At 48.3% G+C, this 15,167-nt stretch overlaps 1 long non-coding RNA gene across 1 annotated transcript in view; it reads right to left on the bottom strand.

Moving 5' to 3' along the window:
- The window catches only part of LOC119467325, a 29,120-nt gene extending 15,740 nt beyond the window's left edge, over positions 1 to 13,380 (bottom strand). The window contains exon 1 of the long non-coding RNA XR_005195866.1: positions 13,280 to 13,380. This is a non-coding gene — a long non-coding RNA (uncharacterized LOC119467325). The remainder of the gene's footprint in view (positions 1 to 13,279) is intronic.
- Between the last annotated feature and the right edge of the window lie 1,787 nt (positions 13,381 to 15,167).

Here is a 15,167-nt window from a genome sequence, read left to right as displayed (position 1 = left end):
GTTTGTGGCAACTGAGTTGTCCATCACCACGTGTGTGGATAGGTTAACTGGTGGGCACACTGTGGAATACGCATGGCTCTTAGACACAGGGAATCACACACACACACTGTCACATGGTGATACTTTAGAACTGGAAAATAAAGCAGGAAACCAAATACTATTTATAGCATACCATTTATGAATTAAAACTACAATCCCCCTACAAAATAATACCATGTGTTTCACAAGGATATATACTTATCAAAGGATCCCTTGAAACACATGAGCACAGCAACTGCTGGGGGGAGGGGAATGCAGTGAGTGCGATGATGCCGGAAACCAAATAGGACGATTAACTCGCTTCTTAGCCCTGAGGCCCAGAAAAAAATGAATAAAAAAATAGCAGCTTCAGACTTTTTATGGAGACAGAAATCTGTTTTCTTCCTTTTCTTATTTTCTTTTTTTGATGGAGTCTCTATCTGTCACCCAGGCTGGAGTGCAGTGATGCAATCTCAGCTTACTGCAACCTCTGCCTCCCAGGTTCAAGTAATTCTCTTGTCCCAGCCTCCCAAGTAGCTGGGACTACAGGTGCACTCCACCATGCCCAGCTAATTTTTGTATTTTTAGTAGAGATAGGGTCTCACCATATTGGTCAGCCTGGTCTCTAACTCCTGGCCTCAGATGATTCACCCACCTTGGCCTCCCAAAGTGCTGGAATTACAGGCGTGAGCCACTGCACCCGGCCCTGTTTTCTTTATCTCACTGACAGAGGCCTGAGTGCAACTGAAAGTGTCTAAATCAAAATCTAGATACAATTTTTTTGGAAGTAAGCAGATAGAACTGCAAAGAGGAAGGTCTCTAGCTGTGCACTGTCCAAGTATGTCCTGTCAATGCAGCTAACTGTCCAAGGATGGCTTGTGATGCCTCTTTACTAGTTGCTACTCTATCCTTGACATTCATTATACATGGGTCTTGGACCTCTGGCCCCAGAACTGTGAGAAAATATGTTTCTGAGGTAGATAATACGTTTCTGAAAAAGATGTATTGTTTAAGCCACCCATGTGTGGGATTTTGTTATGGTGGCCCTAGTACACAAATACATAGGTATTGGCAGAGCTGGGATTTAGGCTCACAGGTGCAACAAGCAGTCTTTAGTCCTGGGTTCCCTGTTTAGTGACGTTATCTTCTAGGGAGTGAAGCTGTGGTCACTTTCCTGTTTGACACTCATGCCTTTCGGGGGTTGAAAGAGCTGAGTAAGGGCTGGGCACGGTGGGTCACACCTGTAATTCCAGCACTTTGGGAGGCCAAGGCAGGAGGATCCCTTGAGGCCAGGAGTTCAAGACCAGCCTGGGGAACATAGCAAGATCCCTGTCTCCATTTTATTAAAAAATAATAAAAATAAAAAAGAACTGAGCAAGGTGGATCTCTGGAAAGAATAAGAGGGATTCCACGAACTCGCTCAATCCCATTGCTTTACCTGGGCAGCAGTTGGGGAAGCCATGAGTTGTCAGCCAGTTGACAGGGCACCCAGCAGTTATCAGGCCCCAGATGAGGGGAGCCACCACGCCTTGGGATATATTCAGCTGGAAGTGTCTCTCAACTGTCAATAATTCCTTTGCAAGTGCCATAGGCCTAAGTAAATATGTACTTCTCCCTGTGGGCTCTCCTAGCGACTGCTTCTTAAACAAGGCCCATTGTGGTGTTTGAAAGCACAGATCCTTCTGATATTAGGCCAGAGATGATTGTTCCCATATCAAAGAATTAATGAAGGTCAACAAAGCTCAGGAATGGAGGGGTTGAGCCTGGGTTCTTCTGTGGTGCTGGGGGAGCCATGCCCACACTGTTCATGCTAGGAAAATGCCCCAGGCTGGGACTGGAGGACAAAGGCTACTTCTTCTACTCTGGAATTTTAGCAGCGTTGAGGCAAAGAAATCCTCTTGTTCTTTGCTTTTTGTTTGTTTGTTTGTTTGTTTGTTTGTTTGTTTTGAGATGGAGTGTCACTCTGTTGCCCAGGCTAGAGTGCAGTGGTGTGATATCAGCTCACTTCAACCTCTGCCTCCCAGGTTCAAGGGATTCTCCTGCCTCAGCCTCCCTAGTAGCTGGGATTACAGGCATGCGCCACCACGCCTGGCTAATTTTTGTATTTTTAGTAGAGACGTGGTTTCACCATGTTGGCCAGGCTGTTCTCGAACTCCTGACCTCAAGTGATTCACCCGCCCTGGCCTCCCAAAGTGCTGGGATTCAGGCGTGAGTCACTGTGCCCGGTCTTTTCTTGTTCTCTCTGTAATTCATATTGTCCACATTCCTGCTTGGCAGCTCTTCTAGGAACTCAGGGGTTTTGCAGGGAAAGGGGAATAGACACTGTGTGTCTCTGTGTTTATATTTGTTGGAAGACCTTGCAGCAGGGATTGTGTGTGCATGAGTGTGATGAGGGTGAGGTAGTGGAGGTAAAAACAGGCAGAAAGGAAGGGAAAAGGGATGGCCCAGATTCCCTTGGCTCTCCTGGAAGGTTTGAGAACCTATTGAAACTTGGGCTTTTTCTCAGCCAGCACTTGCTATTTAAAGGCTTGGTTTAAGGGGGCATTTCTTTAGCTTGCAGGCCGTGCCCTTCTGGCACTATTACCTTGTTGGTCCAGCCAGAACCTTTGTTGAATACAGTGTCTCAGCTTATCTTGGTTTAAGGTATTTGGCTCCTTCCCCTATCTACGTTCATGGCACTGTGGCTGGAATCCTGTCAAACAGGCATGGATTCAAATTCTATGCCTACTGCTTACAACGTGTGAGACCTTGGTGATTACTTAATTCTTGAGTCTCAGTTTACCCAACCATAAAAAGAGAGAATAATTTTGATTCCATAAGACTGCTAAGAGAAATAAATAAAACATAAAGTGTTTTTGGCATTGCTGGGCCTTCAAAAATATTAGTTTTCTTCCTTCCACCCAAATATTACCTGGGCAGTTTGTGTCATTCATTGAACAAATGCTTATTGGGTGTCAACTAAATGCTGGCAGATGGTGCCCCCTGCAGTTGTGCAACATGGTTGCCCAGATGTCCCCGCCCTTATGAAACATACAGTCTAGTGGGAAAAAGCAAAGTGGACTCAGGTGTTAGGGAAGTGGTGGCATCATATTTTCTTAGCCTTGTTCTCTGGTGCCTCCTCATTTGGCTGTGAGGCTAGATAGGAACATGATGCTCGAGGGGAATTCTCTGAACTTTGAGAACAAGACAACAGTGACTCACAACAGGTTAGTTTCCAACAGCAGCACAGGAAGGGCTGGGGAAGAGCTCAGGGAATCAAGCAGCTGTCGCAACAACCCTCATCATCTTCTATTTATGTGGGATTCTTCCCCCTTTGCAAATGCTAAGTGGACATTATTCAGTGAATTCTCTCAGCCTCCTCATGGGGCAGGGAGGAGGTGAAGACTCTTAGAGATGAGGAAACAGGCAAGGCGAAAAGAGAGCTGCCTTTCCCGAAGTCACATGGCCAGCACAAGCACTGGACCCAGAACTGGGTTGCCCAGCTTGGAGCCCACTGGCTCATACTCTGACCATGTGGCAAGGAGGTCAGGATGCTGTGTGTGACTGTGGGAAGCAGGGTTAGGAAGGCTTTACAGCTTGTTCTGATGCTTCTCAAATACAAGTTATTTTATTTTAAAATCATTATTATTTTTAAAATATATTTTTGAGGTGAGGTCTTGCCCTGTTGCCCAGTCAGAAGTGCAGAGATAGCAAGGGGAGAGATCCCAGATGTAGGTGATGGGGAGGAAGGCAGCAGATCACACTCCCACGTGTGTACCTAAGCAACAACCTTGCATGTTCTTCACATGTACCCCAAAACCTAAAATGCAATAAAATAAATAAATGGGAAAAAAAGATAAAATAAAGTGATTAAAAAAAAAAAAGAAATCATAGCTTACTGCGGCCTCAAACTCTGGGGCTCAAGTGATCCTCCCTCTTTGGCTCCCTGAGTAGCTAGGATTACAGGTGTGCACCACCAAACCTGGATAATTTAAAAAAAATTTTTGTAGAGATAGGGTCTCACTATGTTGTCCAGGCTGGTCTTGAACTCCTGACCTCAAGTGATCCTCCTGCCTTTACCTCCCAAAGGACAAGGATTACAGGTGTGAGCCATTGCACCTAGCTCCAAATACGAGTTTTAACTCTCTACTCCATTCTGCTTTGGTGGCCCAATGCATTACATTTAGGGACATTCCAGTGTTGGTCCCTTCTCTGTTCTTTGATGCCATCTATAGGGTGTTAATGTGATAGAACCTTAGACATAATCCAACCCAACCCCCTCATGTTACAAATGAGGAAACTGAGGCCCAGAGAGATGAAATGACTCACTCAAAGTCACACAGATCTAGGTCTAGAACTCAATTCTCTCAGACACTAGCCCAAGATTCTTTCTCTTCTACTGGAAGGTTCCCAGTAATGGCCCTGCTTTCCAGCCCTGATTCTCTCAGTTCCTATCTGTGCCATCCTAGGTCAGAGATCCAAGCCTCCATTCTCCCATCAGCTCCCCTTGTTGGTGGCCAGCTTTCTGGACCATGTTTTCGGGATTTTTCTTGGAGCACCATCTTCCTCAAGGGCTGCCCTGAAGTGTAGACACAGCACGGGCGCCTGGAATTGGCAGAATTCTTGAGATTGAAGGACGAGAGCCGCCGCTGTTTCCATCCTTGCACTTATCTGCAATATCAGCGTTCTGAATCGCCTCTCGGGCTAGAGTGCCGAAAGCACTTAGCAAATGGGGGAATATTTTCTAATGACAGTGACTTCTCCACTGTGGATAACACCTGTGTCAGCAAACTCTTTTACCTACCAAGTTTGCCACTTCCTTTGACCCCCACCATTGTACTGTTTCAGAAGTCTCTGCTGGTTGAGTCAAGTGATGGTGTCTTGGATGACCCTTAGCCACCAAGACACCTCGGATGACCCTTGGATAGTCATTTGACTATGCTACCCCCGTCGCTCCCCCTCTTGAGGCTGGTGGACCAGTAGCCAGCTCTTACTCTGCTCCCCATGACACGGTTCCCACCCTTGAAGCCCTCTGCTGTGACTATGGGGGAGATGGCCTTAGGTGGGAATTACCTCATTTTTGTGGTTTTTAAAAATGTTGAGTTTGTGCTTTTCAACCTTGTTTGTCTCTTTGGGTCCTGGGAGCAGGAAGTCTTAAATTTCGTAGACCTCACTGGCCTATTTACTCAGTGCATTCACACCAGCCTCACACAGGGCTACTGAGCCGGGTGGTGCTGCTGAGGGCTTCAGCACACAGATTTCTTCCCCATTTCTTCGGGAGTATGGATCACCACTAGCCCGATCACCACCATTGCTTAGGCGCTTGCTGTGTAGACAGCACAACTTCAGCACGCAGAAAGGCTGGAAAGGAGAGAGGAGGGACCCTGCTACAGTACAGCGAGAAGCTGCCGAGTCTGTGGCTGAAATGGGTCCTTTGTGGTCAAAGAGGATTGCTGGCTGTCTCAGCTCCAGGATCTCACAAGCACAGAAGGAGGGCTACCCATAGAGAGGAGGCGGAGCTGGCTAGCTTGTGTGAATGAGCTGGCTTCAGGGGTCAGGGCACAGGAAGGTGACCAGCTCAGCATACCCTTCTCCGCCAGCAGAAACCCGTGGTGGAGGCCTGCTGGCGCTTCCTGCACTATCTACCCGCTTGGGGTTATCTAGAGCCTCTCTCTCTTGATGCTCCAAGCACTTTACATTTATCTCACTCATCTGCACACTCAGAGAAGTGGGGAAGAGATGGGTATTATTATCACCACTTTACAGATGGAGAAACTGGGGCACAGAGCAGGCGTGGTGTGCGGGCGGGGCCGGTGAGAACACAGTCTGACCTCAGCCTGCAGGACACACGGACGGGAAACCTCATACCTATCCCATGAAAAAATTAACTGTAAAAACTTCAGATGGCCATCACATTTGGGATGTAAGTTTCTCTGAAGGAGAGGAAGGGGGATAGGTGCCTGGCGTCAGAATTGCCTGGGGGCTTCCATTGTAGTGATCATGCTTTGGGTGTTTTCAAGTTGGGTGGTGAGTACAGGGCTGTGATACTTTTCTTATTTCTTTTCTGTATGTCTTAAATGTTGCACAGTAAATTAAAGTCCTTCAGATAATACAAAAAGCATAAGATTATTATTCAAAATGAAAGCATTTTTCAACTTTTATTCCTGAGACCCTGGCTGTCAAGGATAGAAAGCATTGCTTAAGACAACGAAAGGGGTGGTGTCTTTCCAGGGAGAATGGGAGGGGAACCATCTGGCCGAAAAACAATCATGGAATTCCTTATCATGAAGTCAAAAATTAAATTGGGCATTTTGCAAATATTTACTGAACATCTACTATGTGCCAAACACTGGCTTAGGCCCGGAAAAACATAATATGGTTCATGTGCTCAGGGCCTTCCATTCTAGAGAGAAACAAAGGTACAAATATGTCCGTAGTCAGCAAATATCATGGTAGAAGCTGAGCTGAAGGCAAGAGGAAGAGATAAGTAGAGATAACAGTTGAGGGGAGAAGGCCCGTTGGAGGAGGGGCTCCCCCAGTGAACCCATCTCAGTTCCAAAGGACTCCTTCTGTGTCATCTCCAACAGAGATTTGAGGAGCAGCACAGCTCATTTAAGAGGAATGGGGTGAGGGTGGGGACAGAGCTAGTGACATGGGCCTAACACCTAGGCCAGTCTGGGTGCTGGTTCCACCCTGGGTGTGCCCAGGGCCTGTGCGTTATACTTTAATGAGGGGTTGGGCCAATGGTGATGCGTTTCTTCTTTTTTTTAATGAGGTGCTGTTTTGCATAGATAAATACAATGATTGTGATGTGGGAACCAAATGGCAGATCATTTTGCAAAAAGCACTGGGCAAAGGTGAGATTATGAAACCAGTCCTGCTTCAGGCCTACTGCCTGAGCGTGGGAACCAGGAGGTGTCTGAGTCTAGGCCTCAATCTGGGCCGACCGGATTGAGGCCGCCCTCTCTAGCTCATCTCTCAGCAGCTGGGCTGGGACAGGAAGACACCTCTCCACTTCTTACCTGCGATTCAGTATCCCAGGCAGGGCAAGTGGAAGAGGGAAGGCAGGTGGCTTCCCACCTGCTGTCCCCACCTGAACATAGCGTCTGAGGTTGATGGGACCAAAGCTCTCCACGTATATTGAGCTGATTTCTTATTGCTGGAGAATAAGAGCTGAAGATTTAGATACTGTAGGAGGTGAGGCTTGGGCAATCCCATCTGAGGCTCAAAGAGGTTTTATGCATGTTGGGAAGCAGGAAACAGGGAAAGGGAAACCATCCATGGTCCTGGGTTTACAACGGGCTTCCTAGCTGGGGTAGCCAAATCTCAGAAGAGGAGGTGGAGGTCTGAAGGGAGAGGCTGCTTGCACAGCCAGGAGGGGGAACTCAAGCAGGTTGGAATGAGATGGAGAAGACAGCTGAGGAAGAAGAACCAGGGCTCAGATTTCCAGACAGAGGATGTTCCTGGAATGCCCCACCCAAGTGGGACTTTGCAACTGCTGGAATGGTCTTCCAGCAAATAAACAAATAAACATACCACACATTGTGCTTTAATGTACCCACACACCTGCCTTTTGTCAGGTTCAAAAAAACCAGATCCAGAAGATAAGTAAAGCCAAGATCAGCACTGCCCAGGATGGAGACACAGGTGCCTTCATCCCAGGTGGTGGCTGCAGTGAAGGCAGTAGTGAGAGTGCCCCCTACAGAGTACATCAGGGAGAGGCAGCCTGGGGTATCAGCATGAGCCTAGGCAAAGGCCAACCATTCATTCACTCCCTGGACAACCATTTGTGGAGCACCTACTGGGGTGTCAATAAGACAAAGATCCCATCTTCGAGGAAGTGAGATCAGAATAACTTCCTCACATCACACACCTGGAGAGCAACCAGTTTTCTTCCTCCCGGTTTTCTGTGGTTCATCAGCACACTGTCACAACTTCAGCCCTAGGTAGGCAGTGAGACTTGGCTAATGGTCTTCCTCACATCCAGACCTCTGCTTCCCTCTTCTACTGGTGGAGCAGCTGGGGAAGGGCAGGGTGGGAATTGGGTGAGTTGGTTCTACTCTTTCCAAGGTCTTGGGACTCAATGGGACGCCTCTGGATAGTGCCCAGACGTGTTGGGTGGTGTGGCAAGGAGTGTTAATGATTTAATGATGCAATTCAATTATGCCAGGGTGTTAATGAACTAAGTGCAGTATCTTTATTATGCATCAAATACTGAAAGGCATTATACCTACAGTGTCTCAGGCCTTCCCTACATGCTACATTCAGATAATGATTCTATAAGAAGCTCATAACCCCTGCTTGTCTAACTTCTTCAATGACCTTAAATTGATCTGTAGACCCTTATCCTAGAGCTTCAAGAAAGCAGCTTAATCAGGGATTACAATATTCATGTTTCACGTCATTCCAGGAATGATCTTTGCTTCTCATTCCACTGTGTTCTCACTGCAGGGAACCACTGTAGATTCCTCCCACACCACTAATGTCAATTCTGGAAATGAATTTTATGAAAATTATTCAACAGAAGCAAAAAACTACATGTTTGAAGACGTTCATGGTGCTTACAAATTTGAAATGATATAGCACATAGAAGATACAAAATATTAGAGGACTAATTAAACAAGGTACAGGAAGTGCATGTGGTATATTACATAACCATTAGAAATGATAATAAGAATGCCTTTGCCACATAGTGGAAGATATTTCTTATAGTAAACAGAAAAGGTAGAATATAAATCAGTGTGTACCTTTGGCAATCAGTTGGCATGCATATTGAAGGCTGTTTGCAAAGAAGATAATTATGTTAGAATAATGGGATACAGGTGCCAGGCAAGGTGGCTCACACCTATAATCCAGCACATTGGGAAGCCAAGGCAAAAGGATCGCTTGAGGCCAAAAGCTAGAGAACAGCCTGGCCCATATAGCAAGAAGATCTGTCTCTACAAAAAGTAGGTGGGATTGGTGGTGCATGCATGTAGTCCTAGCTACTCAGGAAGCTGAGGCGGGAGGATTGCTTGAGCCCAGGAGTTTGAGGCTGCAGTGAGCTGTGATTGTGCTGCTGAACTCCAGCCTGGATGGTAGAGAGAGTTCCTGTCTCAAACCAAAGAAAAGAATGGCGGAGTGTAGGTAATTATATTGTCTTACAATATTCGTGTTAAAGCTGGATGTAATTTTCAAGCACACTAAGAGAAGGAAAAAAAATCCTGCCTTAGAATATTATAGCAACATCTCATGATCATTATATTGATGAATATATATGAATATTATAGTCACATCTCATTTTCCTCATTACACTCAACTTGTTCTCCAAGTGAGGTGTGGGATCTTCAGGTGTCTGAATGACCTTGGAATTCTACTCAACACACTGATTCCTGGGCTTCGCCCCACCTAGAACCAGAATCCTTTGGGGCACCATCCAAAAATCAGCAGCTCAGCCAAGCTTTTCAGTGATTCTAACACATGTTCATGTTTGAGAACCACTGTTCTAGAAGTTCTCAGAATCAAATTGTAAACAGATGACAAGAGGCAGAAATTGATTTTCTCTCATGAGAAGCAGCCAATTCTCTGCAAATTAACTTACTTGGGAGTCATTTCCATCAGTTCTTTGAATTTGCCAATATGCCAAAATCTTGTTTTGAAACAATGATTTTCTGAAACACATTCATTGACTATGTTCTCCATGAACATCTGATTGTGTTCTGCCTGAATGTGTCAGTAACTATGCATTAGGAATACAGTCTTATTTGAGTCATTATATTCTTCATGAATATATTTCTTACACATATATTAATAAGAAAAAGAAAATATTTTAATGAAATGACACATTAAACATATATTCAAAAGAACATATGTCAACATCCAATTGGGTCTGAAACTGGCCACCCATTTCGTCAAGGAGAGTAGCTCTTACCAGTCTTTCAAAGATGTTGTGGAAAAGGGAGGACAATGATTTGTAGTTTAATTGGAGAAGTAGGGACAAACCACATTTTTAGAGGAAGTCCCTGCATGTCTTGCTTTGCCTCACCTAGAGGTGGGAGCTCCCCACGAAGAACCTTCACTGGGGAACCCTCCTCTGTGATTCTGCCATAACTCTGTTGCTTATGGAGATTCATACATGACCACTACTTTGGTGAGCAGCTAGCAAAAGAGACCCCAAAAAGAGATTGTGCCCACACCAGCAGCCACTGACAGTCTTAGGCAATTACTGCCAATGTCAGGTACCATTTATTGAGTGCTTTCCATGTAAAAGTCAGTGTATTCTTCAATTGCCTTGTACTATCTCATTTAATTATCACAACAATCTGTCAGGTAGCACCTGCTATGATTGCCAGCTTATAGTTGGGGAAATTGAGACCTAGAGATGTAAATTTCTTGCTTGAGTCCTCAGGATCACATGCGGTTGACTTGGGATTTGAAACCAAGCATCCTGGCCCTAGAGCTCCTTCCTCCTTTGGTTCGCAAGAAACATTCGAAGTTTTATTGCCTGAAACCCATCTGCTGCTAGTGTGGTCTCGAGGCTGAATGTTTAAGGAGAACATGAGGTACTAAAGGAAGAGATAGTCTCCTAGATGGCCTGTTAGAAGTTTGCTGCAGATGACTCAACTGGACCGAAGGGATTTAAGTGGACTCTGGGTCTTGGGACCAAGAGCAGATGAAAGCCAAGGATTCTCTGCTGAATTAAAAAAAATAATCAATCAACGATACAGGTCCTGAGAACTCCTCTGAGTGTCGGACCCTGAGGGAGATGGAAAGCTTCATGCTTATGCTTTCCTTGTAAGGTTGCCAGAGAATATATAGGCTCTAGGCTCCCCAGTTAAATTCGAGTTTCAGATAAACAATTCTTAATATAAATAGGTTCCAAATATTACATGGCATAGACTAACACCAATTTTTGTTGTTATCTATTTGAAATTCAAGTTTAACTGGATTTCTATTTGCTAAATCTGGCAACCCAATTTCTTTGGGAAGACAGCTCATAGCCCAGGCAGCGTGTTCATAAGGGCAGAGTAAGAAGTAAGATAGTGAGGCCTTTCGAGAAGGAGAAGCTCTGGATTTGAATCCAAGGAGGTAACACGATCTCCTGAGTAACAGACTCTGGAAGGGGCCTTGTGATAGGAAGGCTTCCTGTCAGGGCTGCTTCCTAAGGATGGTGGGAAGGATCTGGAAGGGTAGAGAGGGTGGAAGGCTCAAGGCACATGTGGGACCAGCAAGCAGACAATGAAATATCTCGAGGAGACTTCATGCAAGGGAGGACCAGAGCGGGAAGATAAGTCTGGGGAGAGTCTCAAATGTTCTGCTAGAGAACATGGACAATGTCCTTTGGACAAGGATGAGGGGCTAATTCTGGCAGGATTTTAGGAAGGTGAATCTGGCGATGGCACATAAGACTGGCAGGAAGAGTGCATGAGTGAGAGGTGTGGGGAACTGAGGGTGAGGGGTGAGGGGCGGCGGCAGTGGGAGAGGAAAGTGACCAAGAGGACATTCTAAAAAGGCATGGTCTCATCTTGGGAGAGGACAGGTGGCCTACAGTGCCTGTCTCCTCTCAAGTGGGAGACCTGGGCCCTGCTGGCCTTGAGGAGGAGCAGGCAACCTTGGGTACAGAGTCTCAGAGGGAAGATTCTCACGTGAGGAGCTCCCTGGGAAGTCTGGGCCACAGGAAGGCAGAGAGTGCCACATCTCATTCAATTCCACTCCCTCCCTGAATACACACACACGCGCACACACACACACACCGCACTCTGTGCTTATTAGGTTTATGTAGATTTCCATAAAAAGTGACCTCCTGTTTTAACTTCAGATAGTATTATGAAGGATACAATTTTCGCCTTACATTCTGTTGTTTACTTCCCTTGGAGCCAGTCTTTTGAAGCTTTCATTCTATTGCCAAAGCTGTTACCAGCTTAGCGAGTGACCCTTCTTCCCTGGGTCCTTTCACAGCTGGGACAACTCCTATTTCTGGTAAAACATTTTGAGATCCTCTAAAGAAAAGCACCTGGGCAACACAGGCAATTACTGCTATGTGGCCAGCTCATCCCTCACCCTGGCCCTGGCCCTGGCATCGAGCCAATCCTGAAAAGCCTGCTCAGCTGTTAAAGGTTTTCCCAGCAGAGCCACCTGGGCAAGAAAGGAGCAGCCCAGACAGGTTGGAAATGGAAACAGTCCCAGCCCTTTCCTGGGACTGGGTGGGACTGGACAGACCCACAGGGGCAGGGCAGGAGGTGGAGTCTCCTCCAGCCAGGGCTGGCCCTGGATACTCTGGCTTGATCTGATCTTCTCTCTGCCCTAAGGTGATTGAGGGCTGGGCTTACAGCAATGTGGCTTTCCAGGGTGACCTAGAGGAAAGGTGTGGGCCCAGTGGGCAGTGCATTGTGAGAAGGGAAGACATTAACCCCTAGCAGAGTGATAGGTACTCAGTACCAGCAAGTGCAGTCACACCCTATTTCAAACACAGGACTGCAGGCCTCTTGACTACAGGTCTTGGGCCAAGTGACTGCTACCAAGTGTCACTGTGCAGGCAGGGGAGTTTCAGTGTCTTCCCTGAGAAATTGACCAAGGCCAAGGCATACTTGGACTGAGGTCTCCTGCAGGAACTATGGCTAGCTAGCTCACACCAGCACATGCTGACCTTGCATCAAGGTGACCTGAACTTCACTGATGAGGAGAACAGGGAGGGCAGACGTTGCGTGAACTGGCCATTTGTTCGCACACTCCCTGCCAGCCGCTTTCCCATGGAAAACAGACCCACTTCACCCTTACTCCCCATCACGCAAGGGCTGAACCACGGTTCCTGAAGCAGCCACGCGGACCTGCTGGCCTTTCCTTGTTTGGGGGCACCTTTTGCCTGTACAGGGACTGTGAGTGCCCTTTCCCAGGAATGCCCTTCCTCCACCTGCCTCTCTGTCTGATGAACTCCTGTCATCTGACAAAACTGGCTCCAAAGCCTCCTTCCCCTGCGAAGCTTCCCAGTTTCCTCCTTCGATGCGTTCTCTCAGGGCTCTCTTCCGTTTCTTTGCTGGAGAGAGAGCACTTACGTAACCCACTGCACTGAGAGCTTCATGCCCCGAGGCCCCAGCCCCACATGAGGCTCTGAACTCAGTCCCTGCCACCTTCCTGATCCAGCCTGGGCCTCCTGAATGCTTGCAGCCGAGCCTGGGTCTGGACTTTTCAGGACTGCTGGGAGGCAGCGCCATGTCGCTAGGGCTCTGAGCTCCCTTTCAGCTCCAGGTGGCCTCCCCAGGTCGGGACCCACACACTACCACCTGTGGTCTTGTCCCAGACTTACTCCGCCTTTCCTGGCTCCTCTCTGAGGCACTGATTCCTCCTTCACCCGCCAGACTCCTCCGCTGACTGCTCCCCAGCTCAGCACTGGCCTGGCTTGCAGAGCCAGCCTCTCCGTTCTGATTGCCAGCAAGTGGGCCAGGCCGCCTTCTCGAGATGTAGGGGCTGGTTTGCCCTGCCTCCTCCAGTGTGTGTTGGAGGAGACATCTCAGCCAGGCCTGGGGCTGGGGTGAGGTGGGGAGAAGGCCCAGGAGTGGTGGGGGATGAAGCTGGGGGGACCAAAGGACCAGCCAGCTGTCCACGGCAGTGGTTCTTAATGATGAGGGTGTAGGGTGAGACATTTGGCAAGGTCCAGAGACATCTCTGGTTGTCACAACTGGCAAGGGAAGGAGTCCCCAGGTATCTAGAGGCTGAGGGCGCTGCTTGCCAGCCTACAATGGCCAGACAGCCCCTCAACAAAAAATACCTGATCCAAAGTGTCAGCAGTGCTGAGGCAGAGGAACCCTGCTTCAATGAGAAGAGGTGGGGCCGGCTGGGATGGGGGCCTTATGTTTGAGAGGTGGGCTCAAGTGGGCTTCCCTGATTTGAGTGAGTGGCTATCCTCAGTGCACCTCTGCAGCCTCTCTGCTCCTACTGGGCTCCTCCATGGAGCCACAGATCCCCAGACTGTCCCGGGTCTCACTGCTCACAGAAGAGCCTAGAGTGAAAAGTGATACAGGGCTCCCGTGTCTGCCTGAACTGTGTGGGTGTGGGTTGGAGTGGCCGGGAGAGGAACTTCGGGCAGGTAAACACAGGGCAGGGGCCTCTGGGAGGTAAGAGGCTACTAGAGGACGTGGGCTGATTCTTGTGAAGGGTGACTAATACTCACTACCATGAGTCAGCCGAGGCCGGGAAACGTCCTCATCCTCTTCCCGGGACAATGACCCAACCCTGGGGAAAGCCTCATCAGGGCTCCCTATCCCTGAAATGGGTTCAGCTGCCTGAAAGGAAGCTCCCTGAGACTCTTGCAAAACGCTGTCTACCCTATTCTCCCAGCCCTGCAGGGAGCTCCCCAGCCTGGCAGTGGCCCGAACCCCCACTGCCCTCCTCAGCCCTGCCGGGCTAGAAGAGGGGCCCAAGGAAACAGGAAATGGGGGCCAATGGGGCAAGGAGGAGTGAGTTTCTCTGGTGCCAGGGCTGTGAGTCAGGCCTACCTCCAGGGGCCCTGGGCTATGAGGGGCTGCAGGAGGTGGGTGGGCAAACCAATAACCAGAGGTGCTTTTCCTCTCTCTGGTTCTTTGTTCCCTAGAGAGCCCTTTGTTCGAATTGACTTGGACTCCCAGGAATGTGCTGGCTCACCCGGAGTAGAGCACCTGGCTGGGCTTGTGGCTTCCATCTCGGAAGGAAGTCTGGATGCACTGGGGTCCCTTCTTGGCTCTCCCATTGCTCTGTTCAGCAGCAGGTACCCCTTAAGGGAGGTGATATTATCTTCTTAGGAGACAGGAGGAGTCTGAAGTTCAGGAAAGTTAAATAACTCACAGTGAAGGGGAGCTGGGGCTTGAACCCCGGTCTCTGCCTCCATGCCCCTTGCCTGGCCTTCCTTCTGCTCTTCAGTGGCTCTCACTTGCAGATAGTTCTCTTTGCTTGAAGGGCTCTCCTCTGCTCCAGAAAAAACCTGTGATGCTCTTGGTCCTCTCTTGACCCCCTTCTCATGGGGACCTAAGCTTAACAGCAAGCAGAACTGTTTCCCAGGGCCGGGGGGACACCCAGCTCCGTTGTAAGCGGCCTTCTTCCCTGCAGAGGAGATCATCTAGTTGCTTGAAGTGTTACTGATACATCACTATCCAAGGACCCTGGGGCATCAAAGTATGAACTCCCAACCCAGGCTGACTCAGGCAGGGATTCCCAAAGTA

Source organism: Cebus imitator, unplaced genomic scaffold (genome assembly GCF_001604975.1).
Source record: "Cebus imitator isolate Cc_AM_T3 unplaced genomic scaffold, Cebus_imitator-1.0 Scaffold13, whole genome shotgun sequence".
NCBI lineage: Eukaryota > Metazoa > Chordata > Mammalia > Primates > Cebidae > Cebus > Cebus imitator.
This window is presented reverse-complemented; position numbering and strand designations above follow the sequence as displayed.